This window comes from Sus scrofa, chromosome 8 (assembly GCF_000003025.6).
Source record: "Sus scrofa isolate TJ Tabasco breed Duroc chromosome 8, Sscrofa11.1, whole genome shotgun sequence".
Classification (NCBI taxonomy): domain Eukaryota; kingdom Metazoa; phylum Chordata; class Mammalia; order Artiodactyla; family Suidae; genus Sus; species Sus scrofa.
The window spans coordinates 132,999,739-133,018,875 of NC_010450.4; the positions used below are offsets into that span (position 1 = coordinate 132,999,739).

General features: G+C 41.3%; 1 protein-coding gene across 7 annotated transcripts in view; it reads right to left on the bottom strand.

The window, feature by feature from the left end:
* The window catches only part of ARHGAP24 (Rho GTPase activating protein 24), a 744,099-nt gene that overhangs the window by 237,772 nt on the left and 487,190 nt on the right, over positions 1-19,137 (bottom strand). The window lies entirely within an intron of this gene.

Sequence of the window (19,137 nt, forward strand, 5' to 3'; positions counted from 1 at the left end):
GTACATGAATTCTATCGGAATAAGGTTGTTAAGATCCAACTTTTTCTGATAGAATCATTATGAAACTAGAAGTTAATATGTTTGCCCACACAGAAATTAATACCACATAATACGCTGTCTTTAAACAAGCCCTCAATTTGTCAATTTATAGGTATTTGCTTTCTTTCAAGGTAAATATTCAGAAACGCTGTCCTCTTTCTGAAACTTTCCTCACAATACAGAGCTGGCCTTACAAGATGGGTCAACTTCACTCTGCTGGATAATCGCAAGCTCCTCCTCTTCCGTCTTTCCATTTGGTGTTTTAACAACTTTTTGTCAGCTTCTTGAAGCAACTTCCCATGAAATTCTTTAGCACTGTATTTTGAATCCATTTATGTATGTGGCCTTAACACTCCCGAAAAAGACGGCAAAGGTTTTCTGATCACTCCAGACCCTACCTCCACACTGACACTGACTGGCCCTCTGACAACACACGGTGCACAGGGCAGGTGAGGAGAGGGAAGGCTTCCTAACCATCTGTCTGTCCTGGGACACGGCTACAACCATCACAGTACTAGCCACGCAACAGGTGTGCCCCGGCAAGGCCCCCCTCCTCTACAGAATATGGGTAACAGATAAGAGCAGCAGACAAACCAACTCAAATACTGCTGTTAAGAGGGAGCGTCTCTTCAGAATCTAGCTCAAACATCAAATGTTAATTTAGCCAAGAAAAAAAAAATTTGTTGTGAAATGTGGGACCGGTTTCCTATTAACATGATATACAACCATTATAGAAATTTTCATCAATAAACTATATCGATAGTTAACTACAGATCCCATGTTCCAGAAATCTCTTAAAATCTCACAATATTTTTAATAGGGGATAACATTTTAATTTCTCTGATCATTTTCTATCTCATCCTGAATATACAGACTTAGAAAACTTGGATCTGAACTCTGTGTCACAAACTTGGTGCTACGGTCTTGGAAAAGCTCCTGATGTAATAGGGAAGAGACTTGGTCTTCTATTACAAGTTAATCACTCAAGGGATGTTGCTGATGAGCTTAAATTATACATAATGGCCCATCTCTGGGTACCCTGCCTTCCAGGTCATGAATGTTAAGCTAAAATGCACCTGCTTAAGTCACAGGAAACATCCTGGTCAGGCCCACCTGTGAATGAGAGCAGGCAGGAACACAATTACACATCTCCAAAGGCTGACCAGAACTGGGAATTGTTGACTTACTCCAACCCCTTTTAGCATAAAAGAAGCCTGAATTCTAACTTAGGGAAGATGGCTCTTGGGTCACTGGTCCACCGTCGTCTCGGTCTACTAGCTTTCCAAGTAAAGTCACTATTGCCTACCCCAGCAACTCAGCTCTTGATTTTCTGGCCTGCCATGCAGCAAACAGTACAAGATTTGGCTCAGCAACACTTCATCTCCTCCAATTATCTGCACCATATGCAAAAACAATATTTAATTCACAATGGCAAAATTTAAATAAAATAATGCACACGAGGGATTATTCTATACTTAGCACTTAAAGTGCATCAAATAGATATTACGATGATTACTAAATTGTTATCACTGTACTACTAAAATTGAGTGGACTAGGAGAGGTCTGGCTACTTAACCTTGAGGCATCAAGGAAATTTAATACACAATCAGAGTGTGGATGAGTAGAAAGCTACTCAACTGGGAATGTGGGCATTTATACCAGCGTGGCCACAGTAACCTGGGAACCATAATCCTCCTCTGTGAAATGATTACAATGATTTCTGAGGTTCCTCGCAACTTCTAGAAGACAAGGAAAATGTATTTATTGCATTGCATGTCCTTACAATCCTTTAAAATATTCCTTTTGCCTTAATTTCAGACTTAACCTGATTTCTTTAAAGGTTAATTCACGTTTGGAATGGAAGGATGGAAACAAAAATAGCAAATCACACAAACACCCGTGAACATAATCTCTTAATGGACTTAAATCTATAATCTTGGGAATATAAAAAGCCACAGCCACACATCCCTTGGTAATAAAAGACACTTTAAAACAGTCCGGGGTTTACATAAATGAACAAAATTTGTAAAGCCTGAAAAAGCTGAGCATCTTATCTGATCCACATTCTGGGTCTCTCAAAAAATGGAAATGTATGCTAGTCCTCCTATCACTGTTCCAGCCACATCTAAGAAGACAGACACTCATTTTTCACTGAGGAGGCTGATTTTTATCGTTTCTGCTATATGATACAGTTTCTATCTAATATATGTGACAAGTATTGAGAAATGTCAAGAAGCTACTTCTTCACTATCTTATAAAATAGAGAATTACTAAATATAATATGGAACTGACTTTTTAATTCAAACATCCCTTTTAAAAGTAGAATATATTCTGCATATTGTAAAGGAGGCTTACTTATTTTAAATATTCTTGTTGAGCTTCTAAACCAAAATTATATTCCCCCATTTGATTTTGGCTGTTTTTACAGTTTAATGTTATTAGGTAAATCTTAGGTCCCATTTAAACATAATTTTCTATATTAATTTGGCTAAGGAATCCTAAAAATTCAAGCTCTGCTGGAAGGGTAGGACTCTCATTGTTAACTGCTCCAAAGATAAGCCATGCTTGCTAGAGTTCCAGGCCAAGGTGGCAGTTTATCCACACAGGGAAGTAGTGGAAGCCAAGCTGCTATGTGTGAGCCATCTTCTTCCCTTTCACTGTGGACTCTGCACTTCGACCCTTCAGGATAATGTCTTTAATTTGTTGGTGGTTGTCAAGAAGACAGGCTCTTTCGTATTTTCCAATAAGCTAAAAGTGAGCATGAATTTGCAAATGTGAAGCATGTAAAAGCTTCACATTTAAGTATTTACAAATGAGACCTCTCAATTAGTTCAAAGAGGAAGGAGACGGCAGTCTTGCACTTTGAGGGCCATCGTGTTTTCAGCCACGCTTAGCATATACTACCCCATTGTGCCTGGCTCTCCACAATTCAGTCAGGAACCAAGAACCTGAGCATACAACCCGTTTCCCAGGCACGATCTGTCCCATCACCAGTAGTCCCAGCAGTAGTATCTTTTTGCCCTTGAGGCTTTGAGTTCCAGAAAACTAATGACTAGGTACCACTGGCTCCCAGAAGTGCAGGAGGAGACATTCATCTCAAAAGACGTAGCAATCAAATCTGCTGGAGGCTGCAGGTTAACAATGGGCTGAGCAGAATGGGTGGGTATGATGTCTGGTTGTCCGTTCACATTGACGGAGGAGAAGGGTCATTTATGGCTCAGATCTGGATTTTCAGCATTTAGAGAGGGAAGGGAACACACCCTCATGAAATCCATTTTTTACAAAGATCATTCCATTTTTTTCCCCACTGAGTCCTTTCACACGATTGCATTTTCACATATCGCATCAACTAGGGAGAAAATGATGGAGAATGATGTTCCTAGGACTTATCACTGGATTCCAACACATTAGAAATAATGAGGTGCCCCTAAAGAGAGGAGAGTTGAAGGCAAGTTAGACGCGCACATGATGGGAGACTAAGGGGACTCATTCCCACACGTCGCCGTGCTCTTTCGGTGACACCGGTTTTGAGACACTGTCATCCACACAAAGCTCATCTGGTAACTCCACGGTGCAATGTTCACGTCAGCGAGATGAGGACATGTATACCACGGGAATTAGAGGATTTGCCTAAGAGGTACAGCGGGAGCAAGAGTCCCATTTCACACCCGCCTACGGTTCTGTGAGTACTGGACTGCTTCATAAGTGGACTTGACCAGTGTTTTCCAAAGGGTTTAGTGAAACTCAACTTCTAGGGATGGTCTCTGGGATAACAATCCATGACTGCTTGAGGATAATAACTTGGTACATAATATCTGGCGCATAGCTGATCCTTACTAAACGCCTGCTGAACTAAACCAAACCTTGAGTTTGAATTGAATTAAAAGTGCCCGATTATCAGTCCTAGAATCTACCCGTTTCTAGATTACACTGACTTTTCTCTCTCTTTCTTTTTCTTTCTTTCTTCCTTTCTTTTTCTTGCTTCCTTTCTTTTTCTTTCTTTCTTTCTTTCTTTCTTTCTTTCTTTCTTTCTTTCTTTCTCTTTCTTTCTTCCTTCTCTTTCTTTCTTTCTTCCTTCTCTTTCTTTCTTTCTTTCTTTCTTTCTTTCTTTCTTTCTTTCTTCCTTCCTTTCTTTCTTTCTTCCTTCCTTTTCTTTCTTTCTCTTTCTTTCTTTCTTTCTCTTTCTTTCTTTCTTTCTTCCTTCCTTCCTTTCTTTCCTTTCCTTCCTTCCTTTCTTCCTTTCTTCCTTCCTTCCTTTTCTTCCTTCTTTTCTTCCTCATCCATGGCATATGGAAGTTCCCAGGCCAAGGATCAAATGTGAGCTACAATATGCAGCTTCAGCCTATGCCACAGCTTCAGTAATGCTGGATCCTTAACCCAGGGTACCACTGAGGAACTCCCTACACTGACTTTCTACGTCTCCTCCCCCTTTCTCTCCCCTCCTTCCTTCCAAGCTCCTCCCTCCCTCCTCCCTCTCTTCCTTCTTCCCTCCTTCCCTCCCTCTTTTCCTTCCTGCCTTCCTTCCACAAATGTTTACTGAATGGCCACGACATGTTGAGTAGTTTGCTATGTGCTAGAAATAAGATAACGAGCAAAAGCAGAGATCTAGCTCTCATGGAACTTACATTTTTGTGAGGGAGACATACATTATGTATACAAGAAAGGTGGGTCATGGATCTTCAATAGACAGAATGGGAGGGAGAATCAAGGGCAGGTTTCCCTGAAGAAGTAACAAATGAGGGGACTATTGTAGGAATCTTGGAATGATGGGGAAGAACAATTTTTTAAAGAGAGAGCCAAAGAACAGCATATGTAAAGGCACTGTGTCCAGAGCGAAGCTTGACATGTTTGAGAAACTGAAAGAAAGCCAGCGTGATCAGAGTTCAGAGACCCAGAAGGAACATCTATGTGGGGACATGAGAGTGTGATAAGCTTGTTTGTTTTTTTTTTTTTTTTAATAGGAGATGTGACTTGACGGATTTGAATATCAAAAACATCATTCTGTATCAGGGGACTCTCTGTACTTGCCGCACAATTTTTTAAATACATCTAAAATTTCTCTAAAGATAAAGTTTATTAAAAAACATCACCCTGGCCACAGCGTATGGAATAAAACAGTGACAAGAAGCGTAGAGGCTGCTCAAGAGCTTGGAGAGTATTACAGATCTGCAAACAAGACCAGAGGCAGAGTCCAAGTTCCCTCCAACATGAAGAGGTTAAGGAGACATGGAGAAACAAGCCATGGAGACTGAAAAGACACAGGCTGTGAAGTAGGAAGAAACTCAGCAAAGTATGGCAAGCTTGAAGCCAAATGAAGAAGTGTTTCGAAAAAGAGGCAGTGTGCAACTGTTTCAAGTGGTCTTATTGGCAATTATTAGGAGGGTGGAAAGGCAATCATTGCATTCAGGAAAGCAAGAGGTCACTGATAACAATAATAAGAAAAGGTCTGGTGGATCGGGGTGGGGGACAAATGGATTGAGGCAAATACAAGAATTGGAGAGAGTGTAGTATAGAGTATAGCGCGGTTTTGTTGCAAAAAGAAGCAAAACACATGAGATGATGGATAGTGGAAGGTGTGTGGTCAAGACAATTTTTTTTTTAAAGCAGAGGAATAATAGCATGAGTGTATGCTCACATTTTTAAAACTTTAGTATGCATGAGATCAATTTGCTTTTTTAAAGAAAAATGCCAGTTTCCAATGCTATCCCTATGAGCCCATGGGGATAATCCAACGTAGAAGACAAAGCTACATAACAAGGTGCAAACAGTACAATCAATACTTTTTTGGCTGGCTCTCGAAAAGGTGGGAGTGGATGGAATTCAGTGGCAGATGCAAGACTGGATTTAGGGAGGAAAATGGACCATTGCTCTGTTGTAAGAGAGGGAAAAAGGACCAAATGGCAGATGTAAGTAGTTTCATGTATTTGCTCTCAGGAAATTGAGGTAATTTCCATAAAATTAAGTTGGCAGTAAGGTTATCTGGGGGAGAGAGAAGCTGAACAAAAATAAAATACAAAATAAATCAACTATTCAAATGAGAATGGATTTGCATCGGTTATAACCACATCGGAATGAGTTGTCTTTCAATCAAAGAGCCCATTATGACAAATCACAGCCCCTAGATTAGCGCCAAACAGACCCCAAGCACAGCTCTGTCATCATCTCCCCTGTGATTCCTGTGAGCAAGTGACACAGCAGAAACAGTGAGTCACGAGAAAGACAGTGTGATTGGTGCTGGAGGAATGAACCCTACATCATGTCATGCCCCTGCACTAATCGTTTTCCAGAAGCCTTAATTGCCTGTCCTGATAGTCTTTGCTCCTCTCCACCCTGAATGACAAGTTGGTAATTCACTACAGAAAGCTCTGGCAACTGGATAAGGTCTACCACGGGCTCCCTTTGGCTTTCTCCCCCTGACTAGACTCATCACAGCAGTGTTTAAGGCATTCATGTACCACTTTTGGAAAGGAGTTTGTTCCCAAGTAAAATTTAGCCTGGGCTTAAAAAAAAAAAAAAAAAGAAAAAAGAAGACTCCCCAAGACACTAACTACTGACAATGACATAAGGCTAAATGTCTAGTCTATTTCTTTTAAGAAAAGTGCTAAAAACAAACAGAACAACAACAACAAACCTAGGAACAAAATTAAGGAGAACTTTAAAATCCATGGGCAATTTGTAGCTAGATATAAAATATCCGTTCTTTCTCTGGGCAGCCTCCATGTATTTCTATCTCACATGTTTTCAGTTAACACTTTGGTTGGTAACTCACTCAAGTTTTCCAGCATTTCTGGAATAACTGAGTGGAACTGTGGATTGTGGCTTGGTGTCCACACAGCAAGCTCTGAATTTCTGCTTAGGAGCATGCTAGGGCTCAAGTAGTAAGTAATAAACACGAGAAGAGTTTGCCCTATTAAAAGAGAAGCCTCTGGAAGAATAGTAAGGTCTCAACTTTGTTACTCTGTTAGGGGCTGAGTTGTGTTCTTCCAGAATACACGTGTTGCAGTCCTAACTCCTAATACCTTAGACTCTGATCCTATTTAGAAATAGGGTTGTAAAGAAATATTGAGGTTAAAATGAGGACATCAGGGTAGTTCTTAATCCACTATTACTGGTATCCTTATAGGAAGAAAAATCAGGACACAGACACACAGAGGGAAGACCACACGAAGATACAGGGAGAAGACGGCCCTCTCCAAGGCAAAGAAAGAGCTCAGAAGAGAATCCAATGCTGGCGCCTTGAACATGGGCTTCTAACCTCCATGCTGTGAGAAAATAAATGTTTGTTGTTGAAGCCCCTCTGTCTGTGGCCCTAGCAGACTAATAAGCATGCTTTCCACTCACCCCTAATTCCTATCATCAGCACAGGTTTACAAATACTGCTGGTCAAGTACGAGTTCATGGGAGAAGCTTCCCTATGGGACCAGCGAATGCTTAAACCAATGTGACTTCATGAGAATGGTCTAGGGACATTTGTCTAAAGTGGGTGAGGTCTGTTAGACCTGGAGCTGGCTGCTGCAGTTTGAATGTAATAAGTCTGATTTTCAGTTTATTACTCTGATGCTGGACATATAAGCATTTGATTAGCATTTTCACAAAATTAGCTGATTGCCTGTGTGAGGGCAGCCTGGCGTTTGACTGCTGCCAAACTGCCTAGGAATCAGGACCCCTCCGAGGTGGCGCTATAGAAGAAGCAGGCAAACAGCCACCTCTCCAGAACACGGTAGGTCAGCAGGACATAAACAAGTCACACTACATGTCCTTGGTATATCCCCCCTTCTTATTCATTAGTGCCCTTTTCTGGCTGCAGAACTTTCTCCATGCATTGTCTGTATTTTTCTTCAGCCTGAAATTCTTAACCCCATGGTCATCTAATCAAAATCCTGTAGTTTCTTTAAATTCTAGGTGCTGACTCACCGCCTCCAGGAAGTCTTCCTTGATTATTCCAGCTCACAATGACCTATGGGGTGTTACCAAATTTCTACTGCATCTATAATCCCATCTAGGATCATTCAGTATCTAGACCTGCACTTACTTATATATGACACTATGCAGACAGTGGTTCCAAATCTTGCTACTTTCCAGCAAGCCTTCTCTGGGCCAGGCAGACTCGTTACTGCCTGTTCCCCATACTCTTCTTTCCTTCCATCATCACCGCAATCTTTTAAGAGAGGGATTCTTGCTTCACGTTCACTAAGAGGCCACTGTGGTTTAGAGAGACTAAGCAACCAGCTCCAGCAGTAGAGCTGGCCTTTGATTCCAGTCCTGTCTGGCACTGGTAGAGCAGTCTGACGCCTCTCTCTTCTTCCTACACTGGCCCCCAGGGCCACTTGCACGGCCTTGCTTTCTCACCATCAGCTCTTAGTCATCTTCCCTTAGGCACCTCTCCTCCTAGGTCACAGTGAAATAGGACAATCTTATTTATTTTAAAACTTAAAAACATTTTTTTTTCATTAATGGCTATTTTTTTCCCTCTTCTTCTTCTTTTTTTTTTTTTTTTTTTTTTTTATTTCCCTAATACATTAAGAACCTTTCCACAGAAAGGATAATCATGGACTTGGAGAATAGACTTGTGGTAAAACATTTTTTATCACAGTTGATCTACATCATGCTGTCAATGCCTGCTGTTTTAAATCCTTCTCTGCTCTCATATACCTAAAGCCAAGAGTTTCGCATTTAGCAAAGTATGCAGTCAATCACCTATAATAAATTGGTATTTTGTAAATCCTAGGCGGCTTTACCCCAAGTTGCCAGTTTTCTTTTGTACACTGTAGGGCTTTCAGCAGGTTGGGCCATACATTTCTGTGGGATCAGGACCTCTTAGGGCTTCTATCTGGGCCTGAGGTCACGGGGCTGTGAAGATGGACCGTTCTCAAGAAGGGCAGCGTTTGAAAACCAGGCAGGGCAAGGGCGCCCACAGATCGATAGACAATGATAACATTTGCTTTATTATTTTATTTTATTATTATTTTTATTTTTATTAAAGTACAGGTGATTTGCTATGTTTAAGGTCAGGACGTCCAGCAGGCCAGAGGACTCATTATTGGGAGGCAGATGGCCCTTGGGGTTTCACTATTGGGAACATTCAGGAGCACGTCAGCTCAGTTTTCTATTTCACAGAAAAGGAAAAAAATAAAAATGAAAAAGGTTTGCCTGGTTCCCTGAGAGCTGGCACAGGACTTAGTGACATGCTCGTTTCATCCGTGCTGTGGCGAGCAAGCTTATTTCCTGCCCCTAAGGACCAGCAGTCGCTGGGCAGCACCCTCCTCCCCCTTCTTCTGATGCACTGCGTTTCCCGTGAAGCATGATCTTTTCTTTCTGGTTCTCACATCATTTCTAACCTATCGGTCGTTCTCCCCCCTGACCACTGCTTCATTCAGATCCACTCTTTCCTAAGACACAGCTCAAAGAAGCTGCTGCACAGAAGAAGAACCGCCTGGAGAAACCCGCTTTTCCTCCTAACAGCCACTGGCATTTGTTTAGTGCCACACTGTCTTTGAATGGATGGCAAAGCCCTTTTCAATTTTTGGACCAAAAAGACAGGTGCGTAATTAAAGCCAGGCTGCAGAGAACCCCGAGGGGGAAGAGAATCACATTTATTCCAGCAGATAACAGGTTAATAAACAGCCTCTGTCATCCAAGGACTAGAAGACGCTTTTGGTCTTTGTGGTCACAGAGGACTGAAGGATGAGGCCATGCCGACTGATTTTTAAAGAGCGCAGAGTCTGTGAAGTTAATGAACTTCCTCCATCTCCAGTCTCCTAAGGCAGGGAGACAAAGCCCTGTGATCAAATTAAATACCTCAGAGCTGCAAAGCGCTTTTCATTTGGCGAATCCCACGCAATTAGTCCCCGCACGATAAAGCCGAGCTCTAGTCTGCTCCTGAATTCAACAAACGTGCATTGAGCATGTACTATAGTCCAGCCCCTCTTCTAGGTACGACGGATGGACGGTATCATTTCCGCGTCAAGTCTAATGCGGAGGGAAGAGAATACAGGCAACAGGAAAAACGGGAGGCTCGGGAGAGAGGAAGGAAATGCAGAGGGCACTAACTTTTGAACTATACCCTCATGTCTTCATTCGCCATCCTTATTTTTCTCAACTCTTGGATATTTGGCCCGTGCGGGATTTAGAGAATAAATCTAGCTGTATTCTCATGGGTATAAGGAAGCTGCAGCATGCAGTGATTCTGTGGCGCAGATGGGTATAAAGCCTGGTTTTAGCAGTTATTGGGACCAGTGAGGAGACCAGCATCTTTCGCAAGTATATTCATATTACACGAACTGCTGTATTTAAAACCGGACATACCATAGTACAGGGCCGGACGCATATTTTCGTGCCCATTACCTCTAAGAATTACGGGCGAGTTCCTCGTACTGAGGTTAAAGTGGTGGGTTGGGAGTAGACATGTGTCATAAATGAGTGGTGGGGGGAAATAAACTACTCCTTTTAGAAGATACGTTTTGTTAGTTTTATCAGTAACAAAGTATTGTCATTTAGTGGGAGATCCTTAAAGCTTGAACATGCTAACACACCTTGTAAGCAGGAAAGTTCAGAAGCAACCTCAAGCTATTTGATCCTGCAAGGGATGTTTCCATCTCAGAATATTTATGAAAATCCCTCTGACCTTGTGTGGACTGAACAAAGTATGGGAAAGTTTTTTTTCCTGTGGCACACCCAATCTCCTATTAATGGTATTCACTTCTTTAAAAGTCACAGATTTTCAGCTCTGGTCAGAATCTAGGGTTCTAAATGAGCTAAGATGGTGAGAATTTCAGTTGGATCATTCAACATTTTAGATTTATCATGATTGGGGGAAAAAGATTATCCAGAGGTGGAACTTCTAAATAAAAATGTTGGCAAACAGCTCTTGAATCATGATGGTGAGGCAGTGGGTGATGCCATGGCCTGGGGAGACAGGGTGTCTGAGAGTTCTAATTCTGGCTCTGGTGGCACCAGTGAGGATTAGTGATTTATAATAGTATCCTCGGCCACCTTTTCATAGGTTTTCTTTTTTTAATCTAGCACAGGGGTTGACAACCTATGGTCCATAGCCAAATCTGGCTCACTATCTATTTTTTCTATTTTTAGGATATTGGGGGAAAAAATCAAAAGTAGAATAATGTTTCTTTCTTTTTTTTTTTTAAGGGCTGCACCCATGGCATATGGAGGTTCCCAGGCTCGACATCCAGTCAGAACTCTAGCCACCACAGCCATAGCAACAAGGGATCTGAGAGCTGAGTCTGCAACCTACACCACAGCTCAAGGCAAAGCTGGATCCTTAACCCATTGAGCGAGGCCAAGGATTGAACCTGTGCCCTCATGGATACTAGTCAGATCCGTTTCTGCTAAGCCACGACAGGATCTCCTAATATTTCTTGATATTTGAACATTACATAAAATACAGATGTCAGTACCCATTAATAAAGTTTTATTGGAACGCAGCCATAGCATCTGTATATGCTACAAGGGTAGAGGTAAGCAGTTGTAACAGAGACTTTATGGCCTACAAAACCTAAAATATTTATTCTCTGCTTCTTTCCAGAAAATGTTTTCTGACCCCTGATCTAGCACATAAAATAAATGATAGAATTGAATGTGAATAGACCAACATATCTACAAATACCCTAAGAGAGAACTCTTCATGTGGACACTTCTCATAAGTGGGATATCATGATTGGTTTATAAATGTTCCAAATATTTTTGGGTTGACATGGCAATAGTGGAATTTCAAGAGATTACAAACATTTTTAAATGCCCTTTGTACCATTTTAATAGCCTCTTTTAAATATACATTTTAAGGCATTTTTAAGTAGGACGGGAATTTAGAGGCAAACATCTCAAACACTTTTTTTATATATAGAAGAATACACAGCAGCTAAAACATGCTGATTTTCAATGCATTTATTTAAGTCATGTTCTGAACTACTTGTGTATATAGAATTACGTTTTCATACCATAAACAATTCCTACTCACATTCTCTAAATGATTTGCACACATTAACCAAGCAAAGGGGAAAAAATACAAGCTGCCTACAGAGTTAGGCAGACAAAAAAAGAAATTGTCCTAGTTGCCTTTGGGGAACAAATATAATTACATGGATTTCAACTTACAGTAATAACACAAAAGGGTAACATGAAGATAAAGAGCATGCTGTTAAACACAATGCCTTAGTAGCATATTTAACCAGTGATCAAGAATGACCGACTTCTATGCTAAAACACCACTAAAAAATCACCGCCTTTTCATGTAAAATAGGTACCAATACTGATTTCCATGTTTCAATGACAGCAAATGAACTTATCCAATTACATTATTTGATCATCCTAGAAAGACCTGCACATACAGACACGGATGATGAACTTTCATTGCTGATGTCTCATAATTATCTCAAAAATTGGCTATGCTTTTGTTTTTCTCAGAGACACCCGCGAAGCTCTCTCAGAACTATCTATTCTCAGATGACCTATTATATAGCACAGCTGCACTGACCATCTTAGTAGGTTCAAGTTTTGGTAAATTAAAATTTTTACAGCCTCCGGAGGCATGAAATGTTCTATCCAGAAAATGTTTTTGTAAATGCACAAAACAGGGCTGCAGAGTTACACAAGCATTGCGCCAGAAAAAAAAACAAAAACAAAAACTGAATCAGGGCAGAAAAAGTAAAAAACTGATCATTAGTATACCACATAATTACAAATAATAGAAAAGCTTGTCATATTTATGCAGTATGAATGTAGATGACATAGATGATGCCTAGAAACAGAGATAAATAGATAAATATAGAGATGGAGATAGAGAGACTAACAAAGTCCCTGGTCCCTCAATTTAAATGACAGTTTTTGAAGTTTCAGGGAATCTCTGGAGCCCCCAAGTACTTGTGATTTTGGTAGGTATATGCCTTTTCTCTGGCAAAAAAAAAAAAAAAAAAAAATCCATGATACATTTATCGGATTCTCTAGGCACCTATGTTTTCTAACTTTTCAATTAGCCTCAGAAAAGCCTTCTGGAAAATAATTAGAATGGAAACACTTTTTATTAAAATTTACAGAAGTAACATGTAACTGTCAGAGGATATTATTAATAATGAGTATATTCCTGGCTAAAGGTGGGATAAATGACACCTTCTCTTTTGCTGAAGGGTTTAATTTCATTTCCAGGCAGATGGTAATCACTTTAAATTATCCTTCAAATTTTCTCTCTTTTTTTCCCTTTGTTCTCATAGCCGCCTCTTCATTTCTCATCCCTCATTTTGGGTGTTCACCTCTTCTTTTCTTTTTCTCGGAGAAGGAAGAGGATAAGAGTATCTCTAAGTTCTGGTTATTATTCACTTGAGGCACGCTGCCAAGATGGGACTTCGAGCCTCTGGGATAGTGGTAATTGCTCTTGCAACTCATCATGGGGTCTCCGCCTGCAGAGCACCTGCACAGGTCCGTGGACTGATTCCCAGCAAAGGAACAGCATCGAGTGTGCTTGTTGGGGGCTAGACAATGAGTGACACCTTGTCAGTGTGTGGAGGGTGTTTGTGAAGAAGTGGGGACAAGTTCAGCATCGTGGGTTCTGCCATGAAGAGAACTGAACTCTGGCACGTAACATTTTTCTGTAGGAAAAAATTACAGGTGCAGATGCCTCTTTGGCACAGTTATTCTCATGTAAGGAAGGTCACTGCAGACAAGTGTGGTTTTCTCCCCACTTTTTCATGACAGCATCATTGTGGCCGTAGAACATACCGTCAAAAGAACTCTAAGTGAACAGCTTTATCCAGAGCTATGTTAACGAAAGGCTTAAACATAGCTGAAGGTAAATGAAAATGTCTATTCTCACCTCACATGCCCAAACTCCCATCCTTAATGGAGGAGCTACGAAGAGATACAAGTCTATTTTAATTCCAACGAATAAAAACAGTTCATGTGTTCATATTTCAGAAACGAGGTTCCAGCCCCTAATATTCTGATAGCTCATATTTTTAAGCTAGAAGACCTACTAAACCTGTATGTATATGAATGCATGTATATGTATGTATGTATGTATAAAGTTTAATATACATTACATATTGATTTCTTAGACCTTTCTCTTCACAAAGGTCAGTCAGTGATAAAATATACATATATTTGCACTTACATTCACTAGGTAGTGTTAGCTGTTTGACCTGGATCAAACGACTTCTCTGTACCTCAGTTTCTTTTATTTATTTGTTTATTTGTTTATTTGTTTGTTTATGTATTTATTTATTTATTTACTTTTTCAGGACCGCAACTGTACCACATGAGGTAGTTCCCAGGCTAGGGGTCAAATCAGAGTTGCAGCTGCTGGCCTACACCACAGCCACAGCAATGTGGAATCCAACCACAGCTCATGGCAATGCTGGATCCTTAACCCCCTGAGCAAGGCCAGGGATTGAACCCATATCCTCCTTGATACCAGTCAGGTTCTTAACCCACTGAGGCCCCACGGGAACTCCCTGTGCCTCAGTTTCTTTAGCTGGAAGTGGATATAATAATAGAAATGAGGATTAAATCACAAAGTGGTGAGAATACATGGATACATGCAAAGAGCCTAGACTATTGTCTGAGATAGAGAAAGCTAGATACCGATCGAGCTGTGGATACTGTAGCGGATACTGTATGGCTCTGTCTAGATCCCAGAGGCTGGTATATTGGCTGCTGATGGCTCACAGAGGCCCTGGTGGAAACTGTTCTCCATGGCAACAAGGAACTGCTTCAGGTGAGTTTATTTGTCTCCCTCTGCTCAATCGACAGCTAGACTAGCTGAGGTCAGGACACACAAGCTGGTTCCTAGAGCATAGCCGGGACCTTGGCTGCAACAGCGCTGTGGGCCAGCTTCTCCTTCTGCCCGCTCCTGCTTTCCTCACTTCCTTAGAGATGAAATAGCTCCAGAAAGCACTCCCTCAAAAACATGCTAACAGAATTCTCCATCAGATTATGTGTCCCTGGAATCCAATCTAAGATTATAGACAGAGATTAAAATGTTGTATTTCCATTATCCTCAAATTGCTGTCAAGATCTAAATCTGAAGAAAAAAGTGCTACAAATCGCATTCTGAATTGGAAGAAAAAAAAAAAATAGAGGTTGTCTGGAGTTCCCTGGGGGCTCAGTGAGCTAAGGATCTGGCATGGTCACTGCTGTGGCTTGGGTTGCTGTTGTGGCGCGGGTTCGATCCCTGGCCCAGGAACATCCATGGGCCACAAGCGTGGCCCCAAAGACAGAAGAGGATGTGTCTGGCCACTTCCCTCCAGAGCTTATGGAAAAAATGCATTTCAGAGAAGGAACCAAATGCCATCTCCCTGCCCCTGACGGTTGCAAGTGGAAGACTAGAGAAGAGGAAGTGCCCCTTGGATAGAACAGTTTTCAAGATAAACACTATTTTGAGGGGGGGAAAGAAAGGAACTTCTCTCAACCATCAGAACAAGTCAGGGAAGCACAGGCGAGACGTTCACCCAATCAGAGGTGCAAACTGTCGCCCAGCCCTTCTCCAAGCTGAAAACTCACATGAGATGTGAAGCCACTAACCTGCTGGCTGTGCAGCTCATGCTTCATGGAGAAAGGGGGGGACGGCCGGCTTGGGGGAGCCGGGGACAGTGAACGAGCCTGCAGTGTCCTCCCGTGGCAGGTGAGGGTACATGAGTGTCCGCATAGCTGAGCAAGCACAAAGCAAGCAGCTGGCCTTTGAGCCATCTGGCTGGCATGCCATCCGCCAGGACCACGCCCGGAGCGGAGACTCCTACCCTGCGACCTGCATTTCCGGTTCCAGGGACATCAAGACATCTGCCAGTGTGCCCCAGGGGAGAGGCAGCATTTGGAGAGGAATGCAAGAATCCATCAGCGCTCAGGCGCTGCAGCCCAGCGGGAACTCCTGCAGAGGAAGAGGCCTACCCTCGTCCGTCTTTCTTTTGGTATCATCATCAGACAGGAAGGCAGAGCGGTAGGAAAAGGATGTGAGGAGTTATCCTCCACTTCAGCCCCTAGAGCCACAAAAAGGTCTTTGCTGCAGCAGGAGGTGGAGAGATCCCCCGACAGCAGGAAATAAGCATTCAACATAGCCCAGCAGTCAGGAGGAGTTACTGCCAACAATAAGCCCATTTCATATGGTTGAGTTTCCTCCATAAACCTGGTAAATAAAGACACTTCAATAAGTACTCGGAACTTTGCATCACACTATGCTAGGTGTTAGGGATACAGTGATGAGAAGAAAGATGCGGTATTTAAGTCCTCAAAGTACACGCGCCCTTGTCTCTCTCTCTCTCTCCTTTTGTTTTTTGTTTGGGCCATGCCAGCAGCATGCAGAAGTTCTCGAGCCAGGGATGGAACCCATGCCACTTCAGTGACCATGCCAGATCCTTAACTCACTGAGCCACATGGCTTAACTTAACTCCTCCCTTGTCTGTCTCTTTTCACCTATCTTTGTCTCTGAAGCACTATTTCTTCTTCTCCTTCTGGTAGACCATTCTTCTAAGAAAGGGATTATTTTTTTTTAACATCACAAGGGAAACATGCATAGAACACATTTTGAGATGCAAAGAAAGGGACACACTTTCTTTCTTCAAGTACTGCACATTAAATAAAGGTCTGCCAACATTCCTTTCTCAGCCACATTTCCCCCAAAGCTTAGCACTTGGCCATAAAAGTTCACTCCAGTCTAAAATTTGGCATGTTTGACAGCAAAGTCTTCAAATTTGCTGATGTGGCTAACATCTGTATGAATAACAAGCAGATAAAAAGGAAAAAATTGCAGTGTAATGCTATAATTCATGACATTATTCAGAGAGACAATTCATGTCATAGGGTAGTAGTCTATATAAGAAATTAATCCTAAATTATGGTAGTTTTAAGATAGATTTTTGAGAAAGGCCTAAAACTTGCACAGAAATATAATATACAAACAAATGTAATTAAGTCCTGTATAAAGACCTGAAACCCTCAGTTCTATTGAAAAAATATTAGTTTTTCTTTCAAATTTACACATGGTTATTAATTTCATAGGACATTTCAGACTAAAGCAAAAACAAAAATGAAACAAGAACCCTAACCTATATAGCACATATGGATACATATATGTAAATCTATATTACATGTTTGTATGTTATATATAACTACATATACACAAATACACACGCACCCATATGCAAATGTGTGTATGTATATATAGCATTAGAATATTTGGCAAAGAGCTTTCTGGAGGCATTTGCCATTTTTGCTGGAAATCATTATGGGAAAGGTAAGACTAAAGGATATAAGCTTATTCATTGCTATACCGTGGGTATTTGGGCTTGAAGTATTTGTCAAAAAAGACAGAAGCATGTTGTATATGTAAGTACCATTTGCAGGGTAGGTTTTCAGAAGTGATCGAGAAAATTCCACAGAGAACGCCAATGTAGAATAAGTATGTACTAAGAGGATCCACCGGCTGGCAGTCCTGCAGAAGGTTGTATACAAGGCAATGGCCACCTTTCTCCAGGCCTTCCCATCTGCTACACTTTCTGACAAACAAAAGCACTTTTGGAACTTTCCAGATGCCACATATCCAAGCACCACACAGTTGGAATAATTACAAAATACTATCTTAGCCTCACTTGCAAAGATAAATCATGGGTCGTGTGAAATCTTACATAATCCCAATCTTGCAAAAACTGGCTAAAGTCATGTGATACTGATTCCCACATTCTCATACAGATACAGAAGTGTTTGCCTGGAATTTCCATCCTAATGTGAGGGACACACCACGAAAGCCCCAAGGACCAAGTTTAACAGCACAAGCCCTGGATTCTCAATGCAGTTGTAGTGTGTTTTCAACTCCCTCTTTAAGAAGCATTTGGCACAATTCTCTTATCATGCCGTAAGATAGTGCAGAATTATAAAACCTAATTTAGAAGCTACTACATATTGTATTAATGATTCAGGAAGCATCTTTGCCAGTTAAACTATGAGCATAGTATGTTTATTTCTACAATTGCTGCAGCCCACTTGAACTTCCTTGAGAAAAAAAACTTTTTTTTTGAAATGACAATCTTCAGATTCCACATCACATCGTCTTAAGCTTTGCTCAACAAAGGCCATTATGTCACAAGCACCTCATTCGAATCATATACCCTAGAAGAGCAACCTTAGAGAAGAGATTTTGTGACTTCCTGGGCTTGCAGACACAGCTCTTTCTAGAACAGTCTTGACAGTATCTATCCATTGTATATCAGAACATCATCACCCAAACATGAAATATTTATACATTTAGTAGATTGCACTGGAAAGGAGAACTTTTGTATTATTGGAGATAAAGAATCAAAGCTGTTAGTTTAATCTCGTGCTTATTTCTAAGCCAGTGGGCCTCATGTTTGAGAATAAAGAGTGAAAGAAATTTCCTCTACTGATACTTCAAAGGTTTTGCAACATCTGGAATTTGGTTCCATGCAGGGTATTCCACCAAGAAGTAAGTATAAAAAGATTTTAATAGGGCAAACAAGATTCAGGTTCCTTACAATATGTTTGCCCGAGGGGGAAACAAATAACACGGCGCATCTGACTAACCTTTCTGCACTTCAGCTGCATGAATTAACATTTAGTCATGGATTCCATCCTGAGCCAGATGAACTCAGCTACAGCTGTTTTCATTGAGGGGGAAAACTATGCTTTCACATTTTAGATTCCCAGCATTTATGAATCTGGGGAAAATGTTTTATTGACTGCCTGTGCACCAGCATTAGGGATATGCAATGCATATGAGTCACCCAAATGAATTCACACTCACCCCTAGACTGTGATTGAATCGCTGTCAATATCACATTCATTGGGTCAGCGAGAGCCAAAGCTGTAAAAACCACATGCCTAACTCCTTTTTCTTGCACGAAGTGCTAAAGAAGGGCTGAAGGGCTGATCAAAGAAGTGGACCACAGCCTCGAAGAAAGTGTGGCTGGGTGAGTTAAAGATGTAAGTGAAGGTCAGGTACTCTGAGAGGGGTGGATGCAGATGACGAAAAAAAATAAATGAACAGATGTTGAAGACATGTAGCTGCAGGATCTGATGCCTTGGCAGAGACGTCGTCCTCCAGCTATAAGCCAAACATGTGGAAGCGGTTGGTTGTGAGCAAAG